At 41.1% G+C, this 23244-nt stretch overlaps 1 protein-coding gene across 5 annotated transcripts in view; it reads right to left on the bottom strand.

Moving 5' to 3' along the window:
* cntfr (ciliary neurotrophic factor receptor) overlaps positions 1 to 23244 on the bottom strand; it is a 380088-nt gene that overhangs the window by 234930 nt on the left and 121914 nt on the right. The gene's annotated exons all lie outside the window — the stretch shown is intronic.

The following is a 23244-nucleotide window of genomic DNA, read 5'->3' as shown; positions in this document are numbered from 1 at the left end:
TTCGTCCTAGGATTAGCCCATGCAAACCCCAGGAATCAAAGACAAATTAATGACAACAGTCATCCTACATAACAGTGAGAATTATCACTAACCTCCTTGGTTACACTGTTAATGAGAACAATTGACAGGTAAAAATTTAATAGCCTACAGAAACAGCACACCCAATGTCCCTTTATTGGGTTAATGCAAATCTATAATTACTTCCTCTTTTTCATTGGAGGGATAAAGAATTCTATCACAATGATTTTGAAAATAAACACGTCTGAATAGGGATAATTCTTGCAGTGGAAGACAATAAGTGTCAGCAACTTTTCTTGGATTTAATCAATAACGATATTGGTTTAGGTTTCAGATTGCAAAAGAATTCAGACACTGCCAACTAGCAATGATTGGGTCCAATGGTGGCAGTGGGCTAGGGGATGGATGGAGTGTGAGGCTGACAGTTGTACTGACAGAGGGAAAACATACAGTGAGGCAGAGAAGATGCATCAACAAAAATGAGAAAAATATGCTTAATGTGCAAGGGATGAAACAGAAATAAAGATTGTCACAGCAATTCAGCTCTAGACTTCAGCATAGCCGCAATGTCAACACAAAGAATGTGACAAAGAAGAATGGGTACTTTCAACATTATCACAGCATCAATTGAGTATTGTTCCATTTGTATAAAGTAATTGTTCTGAAAGAAGTTAATGCTGAAGCTGCATCAAACCTCAACAATCTGATAATGTCTCAAGATATTTGTGAGGAGAAGAGTAATTGAGAACAGAGTCCCTGCGGAGACAAATCCATCATGCCTGGCTGGTTACAGTCATTATGATTGGATACATAATTGGCTTAATGGCAGGAGAGAGAGACTAACGGTGGAAGGTTGCTTTTCAGACTGGACGCCCGTGACCAGCAGTGTTCCACAGGGATGGGTTCTGCATCCTCTTTTGTTTATCATTTATGTAAATGATTTGGATGAGAATATAGAAAGCACGGTTACTAAGTTTGCAGATGACACCAAAATTGGCGGCATAGTAGACAGTAAAGACAGTTTTCTAAGAGTACAAAGGGATCTTGATCAAATGGGCCAATGGGCCGAAAATGGCAGATGGAATTCAACCTGGATAAATGCAAGGTATTGCATTTTGGTAGAACAAACAAGGGTGGGACTGAAACAATTAATGATAAGGCCTTGGGTTGTTTTTCTGGAACAGAGGGACCAAAGGTTGCAGACACATTATTCTTTAAAGCTTGCATCACATGTAAACAGGATGGTTAAAAAGGCTTCAGAGATAGTATTAACTGCAGATGCTGGAGAATCTGAGATAACAAGATGTACAGCTGGATGAATACAGCAGGTCAAGCAGCATCAGAAGAGCAGGAAGGTTGACATTTCGGGCCTAGAAAATGACATTCTGAAGAAGAGTCTAGGCCTGAAACGTCAGCTTTCCTGCTCCTCTGATGCTGCTTGGCCTGCTGTGTTCATCCAGCTCTACACCTTGTTATCTCATGGTTTAAAAAGGCGTTTGGGACGTTTGCCTTCATTGCTGAGCCCTTTGAGTATAGGAGTTAGGATGTAATGTTGAGGTTGTACAGGAGATTGGTGAGGCCTCTTCTGGAGTATTGTGTCCAGTTCTGGTCACACAGTTGTAGGAAGGATATTATAAAGCTGGAGAGGGTTCAGAAGAGATTTACCAGATGCTGCCAAGTATGGAAGGATTGAGTTATAGGAAAAGGCTGGATAGGTTGGGATATTTTCCACTGGAGGGTAGGAGGTTGTGAGATAACCTGGTAGAAGTACATAAAATAATGAGAAGTATAGATAGAGTGGATGGTGGTTGTCTTTTCTCTAATTTGTGAATTTCAAAACTAGGGGACTCATTTTTAAAGTGACAGGAGAGAGATTTAAAAAAGACATGAGGCAAATTGTAAACACCGAGGGTGCTTCGTGTGTGGAATGAACTTCCTGAGGAAGTGGTGGATATGGGTACAACGTTTACAAGACATTTGGATGGATATATGCATAGGAAAAGTTTGGAGGGATATGGGCCAGGAGCTGGCAAGTGCGATTATTTTAGTTTGGGATTATGTTCGGCATGGACTGGTTGGACTGAAGGGTCTGTTTCACTGCTGTGTAACTCGATGAGCCAGGGTAAGTTGGACCTATTGTTATCAGGCAATAAACTACATCTTGTTGTGAAAGTTAAGTGCCTTTTCATATTAAGACTCAAGAGCAATTTATCTTTTATCACTGCCAATTAAATAGTCTTTAGCACAGCAAGGAAGATGCCTCTTAGGAGCTATGAAAGTTAGCACGTGACTTTAAAATGGAAGAAAGGAGGTTTAGTGGCAGCACTTTATCCCAACCTTAAGCCAGTAGTTGTTTCTGCAACATGAGATGGTAATCAGAGATAGGATTGCAAAGTGCGCAGCTGGATGAACACAGCAGGACAAGCAGCATCTTAGGAGCACAAAAGCTGACGTTTTGGGCCTAGACCCTTCATCAGAATAGCTTTTTGTGCTCCTAAGATGCTGCTTGGCCTGCTGTGTTCATCAAGCTGTATACATTGTTATCTCAGATTCTCCAGCATCTGCAGTTCCCATTATCTCTGATCATAGGTAGGATTGTTGCACAAATACCTGAAGGTAACAACAGTGAAAACAAATCTATTGGAACCAGAAGAGGGAAGAAAATCTCGGAAGGGAAATTTTCTGCCAAGAACATTGCTGCTTTATGACAAATCAGAAGGACTGTCAAGTTCTAATGAAGGGTCACTGAGCCTGGTATGTTGACTTTGTTTCTCTTTCCACAGCTATATGGCCAGACCTGCTGAGTTTTTCCAGCACTTTTTGACTTTGTTTCAGCACCCACAGTTCTTCGTTTTATATTTTCCTGGTCTCAGGCATGGTAAGAAGTGCAGGAAAAACAATTGGCTAAGAAGAGAGTAAAAAATAGCCAGATTTGGAAATTACAGATTCCCAACAAAAGAATGATCAGTGGGAGTAGATCAGAGTTGCATCATTATCGTTAGAAACCCCAATAAGCAAGGGGATAAAACTTCAAAATAATGGCACAAAAGCTTAGGCTGCAAAGGATAGAAGGCTGAAAAAGGTACTTACTCGTTAAAACTAGCATTGCCAAGGCACCAAGCAAGCTCCAAGAGGCACAGAATTGGGGCCAGAACATTAATTTATAAGGAAGCCAAGTAGTGGAAATATTACAGAATACATTTAAGGTGACAAAAAGGGAATTTAAAATATTTTTAACAGAGTCTAATGGAAGATAGAAGACACTTTAACATTGTGCCAAAACCAGGATGTTCACAACATAAAACATCATTTCAGGACCAAGATTTAGTAAGGCTGCAGTCATGAGTTTATTTTAAAAATTGTGTGCACTATAATTTAGATTTAAGAAAAATGTCCACCTTGCTGTAAAATAGCAAGAAACCTCCATCTTGGCTGCAGAATGTGAGCAGATCTCCTGAAGGCAGGAAACCATTGAGACTGAACAAAAATGCAAGAAAATCCTCCTATATATTGTACAAACAATATTGCTATACAGTCAAATTTATTGTTGTAAAACACTGTGGCATTGCCATAATAGAGAATTAAGATTTAGTATAAAATAATGCATCATTGCTTTAATACAGTTTGAAAGTTTGCAGACAAAGAATGTTCTCCAACTTTGCTACTATAGGATTTCAAAAGTTTGAAGAGGCTTAAAGCGAATTAAAACATTATTGATTTAATGCAAGATCAGCTTTAAGGCCATTGCATTTCCCTACTGCTGAATCATTACGTTTTTCAGGTTAACAGGACAGGGCATATTTTAGATGTGACAGATTTACCAACAGTAATTAATATCAAAGGAGATGCGAGGACAAGTTTTTTACACGGAGTGGCAGGAATGTTGAATGCACTGCCAGGGGTGGTTGTGTAAGCAGATTTGACAGGGGCATTTAACAGACTTTTAGATAAAAGCACGAATATGCAAAGATGGAGGGATAAGGACCACAGGCAGGCAGAAGGAATTAGCTTAATTTGGCGTTATGTTCGGCACAACATTGTGGGTGAGTAACTTATTGCCTGACTTCTCAGAGCCAACCCGCCAAATGTATGGCACAAGTCAGGAATGTGACATAATACTCACTGTTTATCTGGGGGAGTGCAGACCCAGGCAGTCCAGGATAAGGAAACACATGGCATCCACAAACATTCCCTTACTCCACCTTCCATTTTCGAAAGCAGCAGAGAATGCCATCTAGATGCATGGCAATAACTCTCAGAGGTTTCTTTAACTGCACTTTCAAAACCAGTGACCTCTTGCACTTAGAACACAAGGGCTGCAGTTACATAGGAACACCAGCACCTGCAGGTTTTCCTCCAATAGGCCTAGAACTCATTCCCCTGTAGCATTCATACACTATCTGGTCTGCAGTGGTTCAAAAAATCAGCTAACAACCTTGAGGACAATTAGTGATTGGATTTAAATACTAGCATAACCCATTATGCTGACACCATGAAAAATAACTTGACAGGATTAAATATTTCACCAGAACTGTCAGGGGGTTCATATCACCATTAACATTTAAAGTCAGAGATGGGCCAAACACTGGATTGGGAGAAAACAGTTCTTAAAATGTAATAATAAACCTCAAGCTGAACTAGTATTTACAGTTATATTTGACAGGTCTTTCAGCTGATGACATAATTCACCATGATGTAAAGTGATGCACAGATACTTCTGAAGAACTTTGGACAGCAATTGATAATTACTCTATTTAGACAGCAAAATAACATTATTGAAAAAGCAAGATTTAAAGGACCAGTTTAGAATCCAGGGAAGACTGTAAATAAGACCATGCACAGCGGAATGGTAGAGAATTGCCTATGGAGCTTTGGGCACAGGATTCACAAAAGACAGAACTGTTGGAATTAGCACTGGTCAGACTTATTACGGTCTAAACATGATTTGACGAGCAAAAGCTGTACAAATTACGCTGGGAAGGAGAAACTAGAAAAGCCAGAATAAATCCTGAGAGAAGAACAAATTCACCACAGGAGAGCAACAATACCTAACCACTTCATAAGGTAAGCAACGGGAAAATTGCACGTCCATTATCAAGGAATTTACAGCACTGCACTTCAAAATCAATGGTGGAATCCAACACAGTCAGCATTGACTCATGAAAGAGAAATCATGCTTAACAAATCTACTGGAACTCTTTGAGGATGTAAGTAGTAAAGTTGATCAGGGGAGTCAGTGAATGTGGTTTATTTGGATATTCAGAAGGCTTTTGACAAAGACTCATAAGAGATTGATGCGTGAAACTAAAGTCCATGTGATTGACAATAGTGCATTGAATTGGATGGAAAACTTGTTAACAAACAGGAAAAAAATAGCCAGAATAAACAGACATTTTTCTGAATGGAAGGCAGTGACCAGTGGGCTACTGTAAGGATCAGTACTAGGAACCCAACTATTCACAATTAATGTTATTGATTTAGTACATAGACTGAACTAAATGTCATATCCTAAAATTTGTAGATGACACAAAGCTGGGTGGAAGGGTAAACTGTCAGGAGGATGCAGTGATGTTGCGGTGTCATTTGGACAAGCTCAGCGAGTGGGCAGATGCATGGCCTATGCAGTATAATGTGGATAAATATGAGGTTGTGCACTTTAGTTGCAAAAATAAGAAGGCAGAGTATTATTTGAATGGCTGTAAATTGAGACAGGAGGATGCTGAACGAGATCTGAGTATGCTTGTGCAAGGATGTCTTGCTGCAATTGTACAGGGCATTCATGAGGCCACACCTGGAATGTTATGTGCAGTTTTGGTCTCCTTATCTGAGGAAGGATGTTCTTACCATAGGAGGAGTGCAGTGAAGTTAACCAAATTGATTCATGGAATGGTAGGACTGATATATTAGATGAGATTGAGTCTGTTAGGATTTTATTCATTGGAGATTAGAAGAGTGAGAGGGGATCTCATAGAAACCTATAACATTCTAACAGGACAATTTATAAGTAGGAAGAATGTTCTCCAGGGTCATATTTTAAGGATTGGGGGTAAACATTTTGAGATATGGAGAAATTTCTTCACACAGAGAGTGGTGAGCCTGTGGAATGCATTGAAATGGTTGAATCCAGAACATTATGTGTTTTCAAGAAGGAGGTAGATATGGCTTTTATGGCTAACTGGGAACGGGAGGGTGGAATTAGGGTTTTGAGCTCAATGACCAGCCATGATCATATTTAATGGGGGAGCAGGCTCGAGAGATTGAATGGCCTATTCTTGCTCCTATCTTCTATGTTTTTATGCCAAGAGTATGATGCTGTACAGATACATGTGACAAGCCAACAAAAGCACATGTCAAACAAAAAGCAGATAATGAGTGGTGTCAGAACTGTGACAGCAAGGAAGATTTTACAGACACAGAATAGTGTGGTGGGGTCACATGTAGCATGACATGAACCCAAAATCACGGTTGAGGCCGCCTTCATGGGGACGGACCCTCGGCATGTTTGTGATTTCAAATAAACCTGGTGTCGTGTGACTTCTGATTCTAAACAGCAATGCATTGCTGTGAGCAACACAAACACCTCTCAGAAGAAAGAGTTGAAAATACACACAGAGTTTGCAAATAACACTTTAAGCCTGCAAACAGTTTTGACCTCAACGTCCTTGAGGTAGCAGAAGGAGTTCAACGAGTTCCAGGAGAACAATTAGTGCAGAAACAAACAAGGTACAACTGGTAGAAGATTCCTTTGGCTTTCCTAGACTCATGGCGAAGTCCAAAAAGAAACATCTTCTTGCAATTGACCAGCCCAGTTCGTCCCCTCCCCCCCTGCACCACACAACCAGCACAGCTCTTCCCCTCCACCCACTGCATCCCAAAACCAGTCCAACCTGTCTCTGCCTCCCTAACCTGTTCTTCCTCTCACCCATCCCTTCCTCCCACCCCAAGCCGCACCTCCATCTCCTACCTACTAACCTCATCCCACCTCCTTGACCTGTCCGTCTTCCCTGGACTGACCTATCCCCTCCCTACCTCCCCACCTATACTCTCCTCTACACCTATCTTCTTTTCTCTCCATCTTCGGTCCGCCTCCCCCTCTCTCCCTATTTATTCCAGAACCCTCTCCTCACCCCCTCTCTGATGAAGAGTCTAGGCCCGAAACGTCAGCTTTTGTGCTCCTGAGATGCTGCTGGGCCTGCTGTGTTCATCCAGCCTCACATTTCGTTATCCTCTTACAACTGCCTTGTTGACAAAAGAAAGTTGTTTCATACTGTCAGCAGTAAAGATGTAGACTTTACAGGAATGGAAAACATTTCCACTACACCAGTCACCACTGAAGAAAATTCAGAAGACAACAATCAGCAATGGGCTAGCCAGAAGAAGCAAACATTCAGAACAAGAATGAGCAGTACAATCCTCTTGAACTTATTGATGAATTTTGGCAAAGCTGCCAAATGAACAAACTAATAATGGATTTGATTTTGATGATGGATTATGAGCCAACACAAGTTCAAGAGCAACACTTTTATTCCTCATGTCCCAAAAAGGAATTCAGTACCAGTGACAAGAACAAAACAGACCTCCCGAAAAAAAACTGAGATTGTGAAAATGTCCAGTTCACCAAATAAGACAACCATGGATGATAAAGGAAGACCTTCAACCTCATCAACAACTTGCGGAAAAGAGCTTTACACTCTAAAACACAATTCTTCAGCTAGTTGAGTGCAAAGATTTGTTTGAACAAAATGTGCATTGTGAAGATGACACACAAGGCACAGATTCTGAACAGGTTACTATTTAAACTACATCAAGCGCCACCAAATTTGATCCCAAAATCTATGGGTGAAGAAATAACAGACGATCACAGGTACCCAGGTGAAAAATATCATCTCAGGCATAATTTAACAAATCATGAGAAGCCAAACCTAGATAACAGAATTTGTACCTATTGCTATCTTGTTCTGAAAGATAAACATCTCTTTTCATTATAACTCAGTCATAGTTTACCATCCATACTCCCAGCTAGATAGACCCCTAGACTCAGCACAAACATGAGAATTTCTTTAATTGTAGTACCGCATCAGGGGCTGTTTAGTCTGCTTAATATTTATTTTAAAAGATTAGGAAGGACGATTGCTGACAACAGTCTACCCTCAGCACAATCCACCAGTGTTTGGTACCTCAACTTTGCATCAAGGAGTGTTTGCAAAATTGAAGCGAATGGGGCTCAACAGGGAAACCTTCCATTACTTGACAAAGCAAAATTGTATTTGCTGTTGTAGATTAGGTAGCACAGTTCCTCAGACTAAAAGTCCACATTACCATCATCTGCTCCACAGGCACAGACCCTTCCGTATAACTCATGCATTCTGATCAAGTTATCCCAAAATAAACTGGTCCCACTTGCATGCGTTTCACCGATATCTCTTCAAACCTTTCCTATTCATGCAACTGTCCAAATAGCTTTTAAATATCATTACTGTACCTGCATCTACCACTTCTTCTGGCTGTTCATTCCACACATGAAAAACCCTCTGTGTGAAAAAGTTGCCCCTTAGGTCCCTTTTAAATCTTTCTCCTCTCACGTTAAAAATATGTCCCCCGGTTTTGAACTTCCCCACCCTAGGGAAAAGGCCTTAGTTATTCACCTTATTTACACCCCTAATGATTTTATAAACCTTTATGAGGTTACCTCCTAAGCTCCAGTGAAAAAAATTCCCAGGCTATCCAGACTCTCCTTATAACTCAAACCCTCTGGTCCCAGTAACATCCTGGTAAATCTTTTCTGAACCCTCTCCAATTTAATAATGTACTTACTAAAGGTACGATTTGTCTGGTTATCACATAATACAATACTTTTCACTGTATCTCAGTACATATGAGAATAATACATCAAATCCTTTCTACAGCAGGCCAAGCTGTACCCAAAAAGAGGCCTCACAACCTGACATGACAGCCCAACCCCTGTATGAAGGCAAGCAAGCATCCTACCTACCTGTGACACCGCTTTCAAAGAATAACCTACTTGAAACCTTAGGTCACTCTGTTTAGACAATGCTAACCAGGGCCCCTACCATTAACTGTTTTACCAAAATGCAACAACTCACTGTTATCAAAATTAAACTCCAGCTGCCCCTTCTCAGTCCATTTACCCAACTGATCAAAATTCCTTTGTAATCTTAGATAACTCTCTTCACTGATCACAATACCACCAATTTTGTGCCATCTGCAAACTTACTAAACATTCTCATCCAAATCATTTACATAAATGGCAAAAACAGTGAATGATGCCCTCCACCACCATCACCATCTGTCTCCTACCGTGAAGCCCTCCCTGAATCCCACATGATTTAACTTGACATAGAATAAAAAATCCCTACAGTGTGGAAACAGGCACTGACATGTGGTGAATGTGCAAACTCCACACAGGCATTTGTAGTTGGAACTGAACCCAGGTTTCTGGTGCTGGGAAGTAGCAGTGCTGACCACTGAGCCACTGTGCCACCCCACAACAATGAGAAACACAGTCAGCACTTGATCACCCTGATAGATTTCAAATCCATTACCTTAATAACCGAGTCATGGCTCCAAGAAGATAAGGGTGCACAAGTGTAAAGTGACAACATGAAGCATTAAATTTGGGGCTAGACACCTACAGACCTGGTCACTATAGGGATTATCAGCATCATTCTCTAACTATCTGAACTAACTGACCAACACGCTATAAGCCGCCTACTATGTGGCACCTTGTCAAGGGCTTTACTAAAGTCCATGCAGACAATGCTTCCTGCTCTGCCCTCAACAATCCATTTGGTTACATCTTTAAAAACACAATCAAATTTGTGAGATATAATTTCTCACACTCTGTCCTTTCCTCTCCAAATGCAAGTAAATCCTGTCTCTCAGAAACCAACCCCACCCCCCCAACAACGAACTCACCAACGATGTGAGGCTCTCTGATCTACAGTTCTCAGACGTCTCCTTATAGCCTTTCTTAAATAAAGGCGCAACATTAGCCACCCTCCAGTCCTCTAGCGTGGCTGTAGATGATACAAATTTCTCTGTTCTCTGCAATTTTCTCTCTAACTGCCAATGTTTTGGGATACATTTGATCAGGTCCTCGAGATTTAGCCAGCTTTTTATAACTTCCAATGCCTCCTCCACTGTAATGTGGACTGTTTTCAAGGCATCAATATTTATTCCCTGAGTTTCTTAGCCTCCACAGTCAGGAACTGCCTTCCAACAGTGCTCAGCTTTATTCAGTACCTCTGATAATGATACAGCCCCTGCCAGTCAATTGTAGGTTATGATACATCTAGGATTTGCTCCAGCAGGTGCCAAAATAAATTCATGTCACTTGTGTACCAGGTAATGGCCATCAAAAAGATATGAAAGTACCCTCATTGTTTCTCTTTGATCCTCAATCGGTTTAGCAGTGCTGAGTCCCCAAATACCAAATTTTCTGGAGGTCAAGACTAAATCAGTTATTCAACTGGTCCAGCCACTGGCTACAGAGGAATCAGACTCTGCAAAGTGTCAATGATAAATAGCTGAATTCCAGACCCTGTCATAGATTTGTCACCATCTACTGGGCAAGTACAACAGGGTTTGGAACATTCACAACTGCAGCTGCAACAATAAGATCATCACCACTCTGGGCAAAAGGCCTGGGTTCAAGTCCTGCCTGCACCAGAGGTGTATTGTAACTTATCTGGACAGGTTGGTTTGAAAAAATGTTCTTAGACTGTCCCTTCCATTGTAATCATAAAACTTTGTGGAAGCAAGATTATGTTGTTTTTAAGCTAAACATTAAATCCTGGATTGCTAGAAAAGAACTCAGCAGGTCCAGCAGCATCTGTGGAGAGGAAACAGAGTTAATGTTTTGGGTCCAGTGACCCTTCTTCAGAACTATTTGAGTGAATGAGTAAAATGCCTGCAAAATGTAAATTTGTTACTCTTGGAGACGTGAGGCAATTCCATAAAACTACAACTACTTTAGAAATATTTCTTCTGTATGTGCACTTAGGCAGAAAGCAAGTCTTATATTAATCAATAATAGTGTACATCTGTTAACCTGCTGTGTAATTCCTTATGTAACAAAATACTTTCCAGAATACGAAAGTCTAATTAAACCCTCTTTCTTAAAAAGAAAGTATTCATTGAGGCAATGTGTGGAATATTGAGCAAACTATTTAACAATCCAGGTTACCAAATCAATAATAAGCAAAAAAGGTTAGATGCTATTCCTTCCTTCTCTCCCAGTAAACAAGAGATTTCTCATACAAGCCATCCATGATTTATTTGATCAAATGATTTACATACCGGAAAGGAACAGATTGCATTCATTGTCAATATTCAGGGAAAGGAAACAATTATTTGTTGTATTAAACTGCCAAAAAATTGAGTGATTAAAATTATGAGGCAAAAACAGATGAGGTAGGTGTGTTGTGATACTAGCCATGCTCCATAATGAAAATGAGGTGAAGAACTCATCAAAACACAGCATTTGTTTCATGCATTGCCCAGTCTGCGAAGCATCAAATTACAGCATTGAGGCTACTAGCTGCCAAAGGCAATGTTAACTGCAGCCACCTAGAGAGAAAATCACTGTTAAGGAAAAGATGAAAACCAAAGCAGTGACATCTGCTGCCTTCTATTTATGTTTTAATTTAATGCAATGGCCCTACATTTATACTGTGGTGTGCTTGGAGCCCAGAATTTCAATGAAAGCAGTTACTTTTATAAGAGCCGGACAAAGTGAAATGGTAACAAGAGGATAAAGAACAAAATAGAATTCAAATGCAAAGGCCACATCAGAGGGGAATGCAGGGATTCAGACTGTTTCATGAATACAGCAACCCTATTTCATTGAAGTTATTTTAAGAAAGTGCATATTTTCCATTATTTTGTTTTGTCCGATATCGTCAGAAATCATTAATCTTCAGGAAAATAGTTTATGGGCAAACAATTAGTCAAAGTGTACTTCTATTTCATAATACTGTGGATTGTGTACAGCCAAGCGGCAACATCTCAGCATTTCTCTTTGAAAGGCAGCATTGTTCTGAAACATTCAAAGCTACCCTTTGCGGTAGTATTGTTTCAATAATTAACCTGAAAGTGTTTAGGTGGTTTCACATGTGGATACTCAAGCAAGCTGTCCCATATAGAGTCATGGAATCAGAGTTGTACAGCATGGAAACAGACCCTTCAGTCCCATTTGCCAGCATTTAGCCCATATCCCTCTGAACACATTATTCATGTACCCATCCAGGTGCCTTTTAAGTGTTGTAATTGCACCAGCCTCCACCACTTCCTCTGGCAGCTCATTTTATACATGCACCACCCTCTGCATGAAGAATTTGCCCATTAGGTCCCTTTTAAATCTTTCCCCTCTCACCTCAAACCGATGCCCTCTAGTCAGGAACATAAACAGAAGTTGCTGGAAAATCTCAGCAGGTCTGACAGCATTGTGAAAAAAAATCACAGGATTATTTCAATAAGCAACCTGAAAGTGTTTAGATTTTTTTTTCTTCACAGATGCTGCCAGACCTGCTGAGCTTTTCCAGCAACTTCTGTTTTTGTTCCTGATTTACAGCAACCACAGTTCTTTCGGTTTTTATTTAGTATTTAACTCACTGCCAGAACCATTCCAGGCATGCCTAAATTGAAGAAGTTCTGCTCCTCTCTCCGATAGAATTTGTGTTCCGATCTTTCTTCTTGTTCACCGACATTAATTTCACTGTCACTCCTGGTGTTTGACTAAGTATTTGCTAAAACTCATTTCCACAACCATATCACATTCCTCAGTGACTGCCTCTGGCTCAGACTCGCCCCACATGGATTCCAACTGAAGTTTCATCCCTCCAGTTGTGAATCCTCCCAGGATCACAGATATATCTGTGATAGTCTCCTAGGCCTGCACAGCTCACTTCTACCTCTTTCCAAAAATCGACAGACAGGACTGTCCAGGCAGACCCATTGTTTCAGCCTGCTCCTGCCCCACAGAACTTATCTCTTCCTACCTTGACTCAGTCTTCTCTCCCCTCGTCCAATCCCTACCCACATATATCTGTGATTCCTCTGATGCCTTACACCAGTTTCAAAACATCTAGCTGTCTCCTCTTTACCATGGACGCATAAACCCTTTACACGTCCATTCCCCACCAGGAGGGTCTTATGGCTCTCAGTTTCTTTCTGGAGCAAAGACCTGAACCGTACCCACCCACCACCCCTTTCTCCGCTTGTCCTCACTCTCAAGAACTTCCAACTCCTCTCATTTTCAGAGGGGTGGCCAGGGTACCCAAATGGGCCCCAGTTATGCCTGTCTCTTCATGGGGTATGTGGAACATTCCTTGTTCCACTCCTATTCCGGCCCCCACCCACAACTCTTTCCCTGATACGTCGATGATACCATTAGTTCTGCTTCCATCTCTCATCTGAAATTGGAAAAGTTCATCGATTTTGCTTCCAATTTCCACCCTGCCCTCACTTTCACCTGGTCTATCTCTGACTCCTCCCTTCCCTTCCTTGACATTTCTGTTTCCATTTCTGGGGACACTGTTCACTAATATCCACTATAAACCCACTGACTCCCACTGCTACTTGGGCTATACATTCTCACACCCCACTTCCTGTAAAGATTCCAAAACATCCACCTTCTTTCTCAACCCAGGGTTCCCCAGCTCTCTTGTCGACAGGGCCAACGCATCTCCAGCACTTCCGCCCTCATCTCTTCTCTTCCCTCCTGCACCAGCAATAGGGTTCCCCTTATCCTCACCTACCATCCCACCAGCATCCACATCCAGAAGATCATCAGATGCCATTTCCGCCACGTCCAGCGAGATGCCACCACCAGACACATATTCCCCTCCCCTCCTTTGTCCACCTTTTGCAGGGACCGTTACCTCTGGGACACCCTTCCTTCATCCCCAAATCCTCTTCCAAAGCCCCGCGACACCTTCCTCTGCAACCAGCAAAGATGCAACACCTGCCCATTTACCTCCCCCCTCCCCAGTATCAAAGGGCCCAACATACCTTCCAGGTGAAGCAACACTTTACCTATGCTTCCCAGATTCTAGTCTAATACATTCGTTGCTCATAGTGTGGTCTCCTCTACATTGGGGAAACAAAGCATAGCCTGGGTGACCGCTTCACAGAACATCCACGTACTGCTCGCAGGAAACACCCTGAGCTACCTGCCACTTTAACGCACCAACCTGTTACCTGGCCAATGTCTCTGTCTCTGGCTTGCTGCAGTGTTCCAGTGAAGCTCAATATAAGCGGGAAGAACAATGCCTCATTTTCGATTTGGGAACCCTGCAGCCCTCTGGACTCAATATTGAGTTCAATAATTTTAGGGCACAAACTCTCCCATGTCCCAGCCCCCTACCCTGCACACCAGGCCTTGTTATCACATAGCCAGCCGTTACACACTAACCAATGTTCGTCACTAACAGTCACCATTAACAGCTATTTACACTCCCAGGCAGACTGTTATCAACTCCTTTGTTTATCCAACTGGTCTTCTCTCTCTTCAGGTTTTATCCTATAATTTACTCCCTACCCCATCTCCCTCCCTATTTTCTGCAATATAAACCAAACATTTTCTGAGCTAGCATCAGGTTGGAGGATGGGTCTCTGGCCTGAAACGTTAGCTCTTTTTTCTTCACAGATGGCACCAGACCTGCTGAGCTTTACCAGGAATTTCTGTTTTTGCTCTTCACTATCCTGTCTTTCTCGGACTCCACTTTCAAGGAACTATGAACCTGCACTCTTGGGGTCTCTTTGTTCAGCAACATTCCTTATGACCTTACTGTTAAGTGTATAAATCATGCCCTGATCTGCCTTTCGAAAATGCAGCAGCTCACATTTATCAAAATTAAACTCCATCTGCCACTCCTCAGCACACTGGCCCGTTAGATCAAGATCCCGTTGTACTCTGAGCTAATCTTCTTCATTGTCCACAATTTTGGTATCACCTGAAACATACTAACCATATCTCCTACATTCACAGCCAAATCATTTATATAAGCTACGGAAAACCGTGGTTATGGTATCCTTATGGCATACTGCTGGTTACAGGCCTCCAGTCTGAAAAGCAAACCCCCCATCACCACCCCCAGACTTCTATCTTCAGCTAATTCTGCATCCAAATGGCTAGCTCTTCCTGTATTCCATGCGCTCTAACCTTGCTAACCAGTCTACCATGCAGAACCATGTCGAATATCTTACTGAAGTCCATATAGATCACGTCCACCACTCTGTCCTCATCAATGCCCTTTGTTATTTCTTCAAAAAAACTCAACCAAGTTAGTGAGATAACAAAGTATGGAGCTGGATGAACACAGCAGGCCAAGCAGCATCTCAGGAGCACAAAAGCTGATGTTTCGGGCCTAGACCCTTCATCAGAGAGGGGGATGGGGAGAGGGTTCTGGAATAAACAGGGAGAGAGGGGGAGGTGGACCGAAGACAGATAGAGAAGAAGATAGGTGGAGAGGAGAGTATAGGTGGGGAGGTAGGGAGGGGATAGGTCAGTCCAGGGAGAACGGACAGATCAAGGAAGCAGGATGAGGTTAGTAGGTAGGAAATAGAGGTGCGGCTTGAGTTGGGAGGAGGGGATAGGTGAGAGGAAGAACAGGTTAGGGAGGCGGGGACGAGCTGGGCTGGTTTTGGGATGCAGTGGGGGAAGGGGAGATTTTGAAGCTTGTGAAGTCCCGGTTGTGAAGTTTGTGAAGTTAGAGAGACCCGGTTTCCCACGCGCAAAGCCATGTTGACTATCTCAGGGAAAATAGCCCCAGCCTAGTCGCCCTCTCCCTATAGGTCAAACCCTCCAACGCTGGCAGCATCAGCCCTTGTCTTTCCAAATACATGTAAATCCTGTCCCTCAGGATTCCTTGCAACAATTTGCCCACCACAGATGTCAGGCTCACAAGTTTATAGTTCCCTGGCTTTTCCTTATCACCTTTTGTCAGTAGCGGTACCACGTTAGCCAACCTCCAGATTTCTGGCACCTCAACTGTGGCTATCCATGATACAAATATCTCAGCAAGTGGTCCAGCAGTCACTTCCCTAGCTTCCCACAGAATTCTAGGGTACACCTGATCAGGTCCTGGTGATTTATCCACCTTTATGTGTTTTAAGATATTCAGCACCACCTCCTGTGTAATATGGACATTTTTCAGGATGTTGCTATTTATTTCCCCATGTTCTGTATCTTCTGTATGCTTCTCCACAGTAAACACTGATGCAAAATACTTGCTCAGCATCTCCCCCATCTCCTGTGGTTCCACACATAGGTGGCCTTATTGATCTTTAAATCTTTGTCCTTAATGTATTGATATATATGGGAAAGAATGCAACATCTGTCTCCTGGTTTGGCTGGACAGATGAACATTTGAGATGGTTCTGGTTGATTCATCACCTTGTGTGTATTTGAACTTTGGGTTCAAAGTCCAGTGATTTTGTGAATTAAACGACAATTTGAACTGAACTGATTCCAAGCATTTCTGTCTTATGATTCAAAAATAATAATCCAAAACCACCAAGTCTGACCACAAATGGTTTTAGAATTAGAGTGGATGAAAAATTGACAGTTTGCAATCTCAAAAGGGAAATACTCCTCTGTTTACTTATCCTCAAGAAATTGGCCACCCCCCGAATATTGCAGGATAGGGGGAGGAGATGTCTACTCCTGTTAAAGAACTTGGAAAGGCTTAACATGTCTACATACTGTAATAAATTTTAATTTCCATTATCCATACTGTTATACCAGAGACAGTTCATGGGCTAAAATGGTTTTTAAAGAAGGAAGAAACATGGACATAAAATGTGGCTGCAGTGGTCATTTGACAACAGATTGATGCAATCTTTGTGATCACATGTGGAATAAATACAAGTATCTGCATTGAAGTTATCATTTTTATATCATCACAAACATAAAAACAGCCGAGTCAGTGTCAACAAATTTGCATTTTTGAAAAAAATTTGCAATTATTATAATTTCAACAGAATCATCAGGACATTAGATGCCTTCAAGGCAGAGATCGACAAATTCTTGATCTCATAAGGAATCAAGGGCTACGGGGAGAGTGCAGGGAAGTGGAGTTGAAATGCCCATCAGCCATGATTTAAATGGCGGAGTGGGCTTGATGGGCCGAATGGCCTTACTTCCACTCCTATGTTTTATGGTCTAAAAGGTCTACCAGTAAATACCAAGCCTACCAAATGCCTTCTTATTTTAAATAACAACCAAAAGAACTGCAGATGCTGTAAATCAGGAACAAAAACAGAAGTTGCTGGAAAAGCTCAGCAGGTCTCACAGCAGCTGTGAAGAAAAATCTGAGTTAACATTTCAGGTCTGGTTCTGAGTAAGGGTCAACAGACCTGAAACACTAACTCCGGTTTTTGTTCATAGTTGCTGCCAGACCTGCTGAGCTTACCAAGAGGTATGGAGGGAAGGTCTTATGAGGAAAGGCTGAGGGGCTTGAGGTTGTTTTCATTAGAGAGAAGAAGGTTGAGAGGTGACTTAATTGAAACATATAAAATAATCAGAGGGTTAGATAGGGTGGATAGGGAGAGCCTTTTTCCTTTTATGGTGACGGCGAGCATGAGGGGGCACAGCTTTAAATTGAGGGGTGAAAGATATAGGACAGATGTCAGAGGTAGTTTCTTTACTCAGAGAGTAGTAAGGGAATGGAATGCTTTGCCTGCAACGGTAGTAAATTCGCCAACTTTAGTTACATTTAAGTCATTATTGGATAAGCATATGGATGTACATGGAATAGTGTAGGTTAGATGGGCTTGAGATCGGTATGACAGGTCGGCACAATGTCGACAGCCGAAGGGCCTGTACTGTGCTGTAATGTTCTATGTTCTATGTTCTATGTTTCCCACAAACTTCTACTTTTGTTCCAAATTTACACGAGTGCCTGGTGTAAATACAAATTGGGAAAATCCTGGCGTTTAAATGAATGAGCGTTTACAAATTTTGTCACCGCTGAAGAAACTAGTCCACAACCAAAACAGTACCCGCCAGTCAAAAAAATTAACACCAAAGACTTTAGCACTGTTGAAACTGCAAAACCTTTGTTCTCCCTGCCTGTAAAGGTCATGTTCCCTTTTAAATGTATTACCTGTGTTCAATATTGTATTTATCATTTTGCCCTCTTGGTGTTGGTAGCTAATAAAATGGTTTGATCTTTCGCCCAAGAAAACCTTGTAATTGGCTACTTCATTTTAATCAAATTTTCTGATTGATTTACATTCTAGAAATGTGCTAGCTGTCTGCTAGAAATACAAGAAAAGTTGCCATAAACTGTGGGGTTGGGAGCATTAAAGAGGTGAACTGATCTCCCTCTCTACGCATGGTTATAATACATAATAAGAAGCCCCGGTCAATGATTATTTCACATGAAAATAATAGATTCTGAAGTGAAAAGTGACCAACCAGACCCAAGTGTACACAGTTTTCCTCATTCGAAAACACTATAATTTTAAAAAAGACATTAAATTCCAGCAATCTCTCTTTAGCCATCAACATTCTGAGGGTCACTGTTGAAAAGGAACCGAACTGGACTAGCCATATAAATATTGTAGTTACAGTAGGTCAGTGGCTAAGAATTCTGTGGCAAGTAACTCATCTCCTAATTCCCCAAAGTCTGTCCATTATTTACAAGGCACAAGTCCGGTGTGTGATGGAATAGCCCCACTTGACTGAATAAGGGCAGCTCCAACAACACTCAGGAAGCTTCTTATCAACCTGAGTGTAGGATTGTTATCCAGGTGGGTATTCCAGATGGACCAAACTCTTTTGCACAAGGAAGCACACAAATTAGGGCCACTCCTGTCCTTTTTAAAGGCCTTCAGAGTTAGTCCAACTTCACGAAAATCCCAGTTTCCATGTCAAAGCTTACATATTTGAAATGGGCTGCTTAATGTAAGATACTGAAAGCTAATGCCACCTGTGGAAACTATTCCTTAACAATGATTCAACACTTTCAAGAAAGGAGGACCGTTGGACAAATATTATCATTTGTAAAATACAAAACATGGGGGAAATACTTAAAAGCACAAGTAATGAAACTGCACTCTAGTCAGCTGAATGCAAAAAGAAATCTAGAGCAGATCACAGCTGAAACAGAACTTAACCTCATGCCAACCATCTTGCTATGAGTTTATGATTGCAATCTCACTATACAGCTTAGGGGCTTTAAGCTGTAGTTATGTTTCTTTCAAATTGATGTTATCTTTCTCAGAGGGTTCAAAAACAAGCCAGCTGATAAGTTTCTGCCAGGCTAACTGTATGACAACAGAGCACGGATGCATTATTATGCGAGAATCAAGACAAAGTAGAGTTATTTTCTCTCTCTCTCTCTATATATATATATTATATATACACGTATATAAAGATTGCTCTCTTAAAAGTCAGGAGGTATTTGTATTGATTATCTAATATTCCAAGACACAGAAAAAAAATATAAAAGTGATATGATTTATCTGTTCTGGCTTATAACATGCCTCCTTTGCAACTGATAATTTCCAGATGCTTAAATCTACTATAGAGCAGTAAATATAATTCTTATTAATATTCCCTAATGAAAAACACATTGCAGTTGCAGTATTGAGAAAGGCATTGTTATTTGAAGGGCCAGAGCAAAATTGGGTTCCATTTTACATGGTGTTTGATCGAGGTTGTTTCTGACCAGGTTTAGTACAACAAACCCTTCTAAGTGCAAATAGATACAAATTAATATTTTCTGCCCTAATAAATACAGTATTTGAAAAATGATCACCACTGGAAAGTATTCAAATTCCAGATGTTGATAAAAAAAATCAGTTTGTTAAGAAAGAAGAGAAAATCAGAAGCTTTTCACTTAAGGATTGTCCAGTGCTACCTGAGAAGGAGGTTGAAGTGGACAGTAAATATAGGCCTGAGAAAAAAATGACTGTGTGCAGAGGAAGAATTCATGAATAGTAGAACAAGCAGATCAGTGGAAAATCAAAATTGACTTATATTTGTCATAGAGCAACCCAAGGTGTTGTGAAACTATGTATGACCAAGCCACACAATCAATTATTAGGGCAGATGACTAAAGGCTTGGACAAGAGGCAGGTTTAAAGAGATGTCTTAGAAGTTGGAATAGGGGTAGAGTGTTGGATATTACAACAAGCAACTCCACAACTGAAAGCTTGACCACAAAGGTGAAGTATTAAAGTTAAGAATTTTGTAGGTGGCCTAATTGGTTTGTTTGTGGATGTCACAAAGATTGAGGCAGCTGCGGATAGTGAGGAGGATGGCCAGATGATACAGCACAATATAGACAAACAGGACAGTTGAGCAGAGAAATGGTCAACAGAATTTAATCCAGATAAATGGAAGGTGATGCATTTTGGGAGATTTAATGCAGGAGGGAGGTATATAGTAAATGGCAGAACCCTTAGTAGTGTGGGATTGTGTTCACTAGCGGTCAAGATGAGTGAGTGGTGAAAATAGTTTCTTTATTGAGCACCTGCAGAGGCACAGTTTGAAGAGGTGATGGAATCCAAAGTACAATGTTACAGTAGCACTATTATAGCACTATGGTGTTACATAGTTGTATCTAATGTACACAAGCTGAGGAAGCAGGAGATAGTTTAAGCACTTGCTAAATGCTGGCTTTACTCCTGATGAGATTAGAATGTCTGTCCAGTCTGAGTTTACATAACTAAGAGGTGTTAGTCCTTTTGTCTTTAAAGTTACTAAAAATAATAGACTTCTTTGATCTAAATAAATGAGAAATTATACATGTGCTAAATAAAAGCATAGAGGATATTAAACTGATCACCCACAGTTGGGCTTTTAGTTAGTTTTGTTAGTCCTTACACATTCATATGCAGTTTCATGGAAGCACAGTTTTGATAGTAAGTTTCTTAAAGGGGGTAGTGGTCCTGTTTAATGTGTATTCAAATGTATAAATCCGTATGTTAGTACAAGATGGTAGTCCTAAATAAAAGTTAGAAATAGGTAGTACGGTGTTATAGAAAGGAAATTTCAAACAGATAAAAAGCAGCAGACTGTAGGGACATGCTGGTGGAGGAAACTGTTTCATGTCCTGCAGACTATTCAGGTCCTGAGAGACAGTAACTACAGGCCAATTAATGGTACAACCTTTCCATAGTTTTGAGTGAGTTATGGAGACACAATGGTGAAGATGGCATTGTTCTGAATGGTTACAGTATTAACACTTATTCAAGGGTAACCTTTGGTACAGAAACAGGTCTAAACACTACTTGTAGCGCTGATAAAAATTGAAAGGTGTAAAGAAACAGTAATAGGTTGGAAGCCTAGGACATGGGTGTTTAATTTAGTTTATCTTGTAAGAGTAAAATGTACTACAAAAACACGGCTTTATGAATGAATAAATGGAAATGCAATGCAGTAAACACAGAGTGTTTGTGAGTGAGTTAATAATGAGAATCATAACCCAATATCTCACAGTAGCATCAACAGACAGAGGGATTTTGGCATATAGATCCACAGTTCCTTGAAAGTAGCAACAGAAGTGGACAAGGTGTTCAAGAAGACATATGGCATGGTTGCCTTCATCAGTCAGGGCAGAGAGTGCAAAAATTGGCAAGTCATATTACAGCTGTGTAGAACTTTAGTCAGGCCACATTTGGAATATTGTGCCCAGTTCTGGTCACCACACCCTACCAGAAGGATGAGGAAGCTTCTGAGGAAGAGTCACTGGACTTGAAACTTTAACTCTGATTTTTTTCTTTACAGATGCTGCCAGACCTAATGAGCTTTTCCGAACTCCTGTTTTTGTTCCTGATGTGGAAGCTTTGGAAAGGTACAAAAATGGCTTACCAGGTTGCCTAGTTGGAGGGTATTAGCTATGAGGAGAGATTGGACCAACTTGGCTTGTTCTCACTTGACCAAAGGATGAGCGTGACCCGAGTTTACAAAATTATGACAGGCATGGATAGAATGGATAGTTGGAGTCTTTTTCCCAGGGTACACATGTCAACTAATAGTTTAAGATAAAAAGGGGGTAAGTTTAAAGGAGATGTGAGAGGAAAATTTGTTTACACAGAGGGTGATAAGTGCCTGGAATTCACTGTCAGAGGTCATGGAGAAGATGGATACAATAGAAACGTTTCAGAGGCATCTTGACAAATATATGAATAATTTGGGAATAGAGGGATACAGACAGTGTAGCAGCAAAAGATTTTTAGTTTAGAAAGCCATCATGTATTGGCGCAATCTTGGTGGGCTGAAGGGCCTGTTCCTGTGCTCTACTGTTCTATGTTCTGTTTGAATGTGAAGAGATTAGAATTACAGGATTGGCAATGTCTTGAAAGGCTAGGGATTTGGGCGAGAATAGAGACAGGGAGGGGCAAGATATTGAAGGGATCTGGGAAAAAAAAGGATGGGTATTTTAATATTGAGATGCTGTTTGGCCAGGAGACAATGTATGTTGGCAAGGAGAGGCAGAGGGCTGGTACAGAACCAGGATTGCCAGAGAGTTAAACAGACACGGTTTTAGATGACTTCAACTTTATCGAGGGTGGAACGTGTGAGACAAGCTCGAAGTGCAAGTTGGTGGTCAAGTGCAGAAGTAGCAAAAGTCTGTGCGTGGGTTTCAGCTGGAACTGATCAACAAAAGGAGTAAAGATGGAACAGTGATACAACCTTCTTTGACAGATGGCACTAATGAAGTCAGAAGTTCATCTCAGGATAAAATGTGATACCAATGCTTCGTTAAGCAGAATTGTTTAATCCCAAATCCTTCCTACAGTGGAATTGGCAGTGAGGGAATGGGGTTGGCATGGGATTGGGAGCAGGTGCCAAAATAACCCACTACCTTCACACTTCCCAATGTAAAATTAAAGGAAGTTTCTATCAAGTTCTGTCTAATAGACAGTCTGAATTCATCAATAATGAAGGGATAGTTTGAATAAATCTCATGTTCTTTGCCTGTTCCTAAAAATCCATGATTTATTCCTTGAAGTCTTTTTGTCTCATGTCTGCACCACTGTGATTCAAGAAACGAAATGTCAGTGCAGAGCAACCAGTTTCTAACATGTCATTTCATTTCTCTCTCTTGCTCCCTCATAAATAAATTCCACCTAACCCCTGACAACCAGATCACGAGCGGAAACTAAAGGTGGAGAATGTATTTGCTGACATGCCTCAGGGTGTTACAATATTGTCTCCATGGTGAATAACTTAGCTCCTGAAACTTTTCC

The sequence above is a fragment of the Stegostoma tigrinum genome, chromosome 1, assembly GCF_030684315.1.
Source record: "Stegostoma tigrinum isolate sSteTig4 chromosome 1, sSteTig4.hap1, whole genome shotgun sequence".
Taxonomy (NCBI): domain Eukaryota; kingdom Metazoa; phylum Chordata; class Chondrichthyes; order Orectolobiformes; family Stegostomatidae; genus Stegostoma; species Stegostoma tigrinum.
Note: the sequence above shows the minus strand (reverse complement) of the source record. Positions and strands in the feature narration are given on the sequence as shown.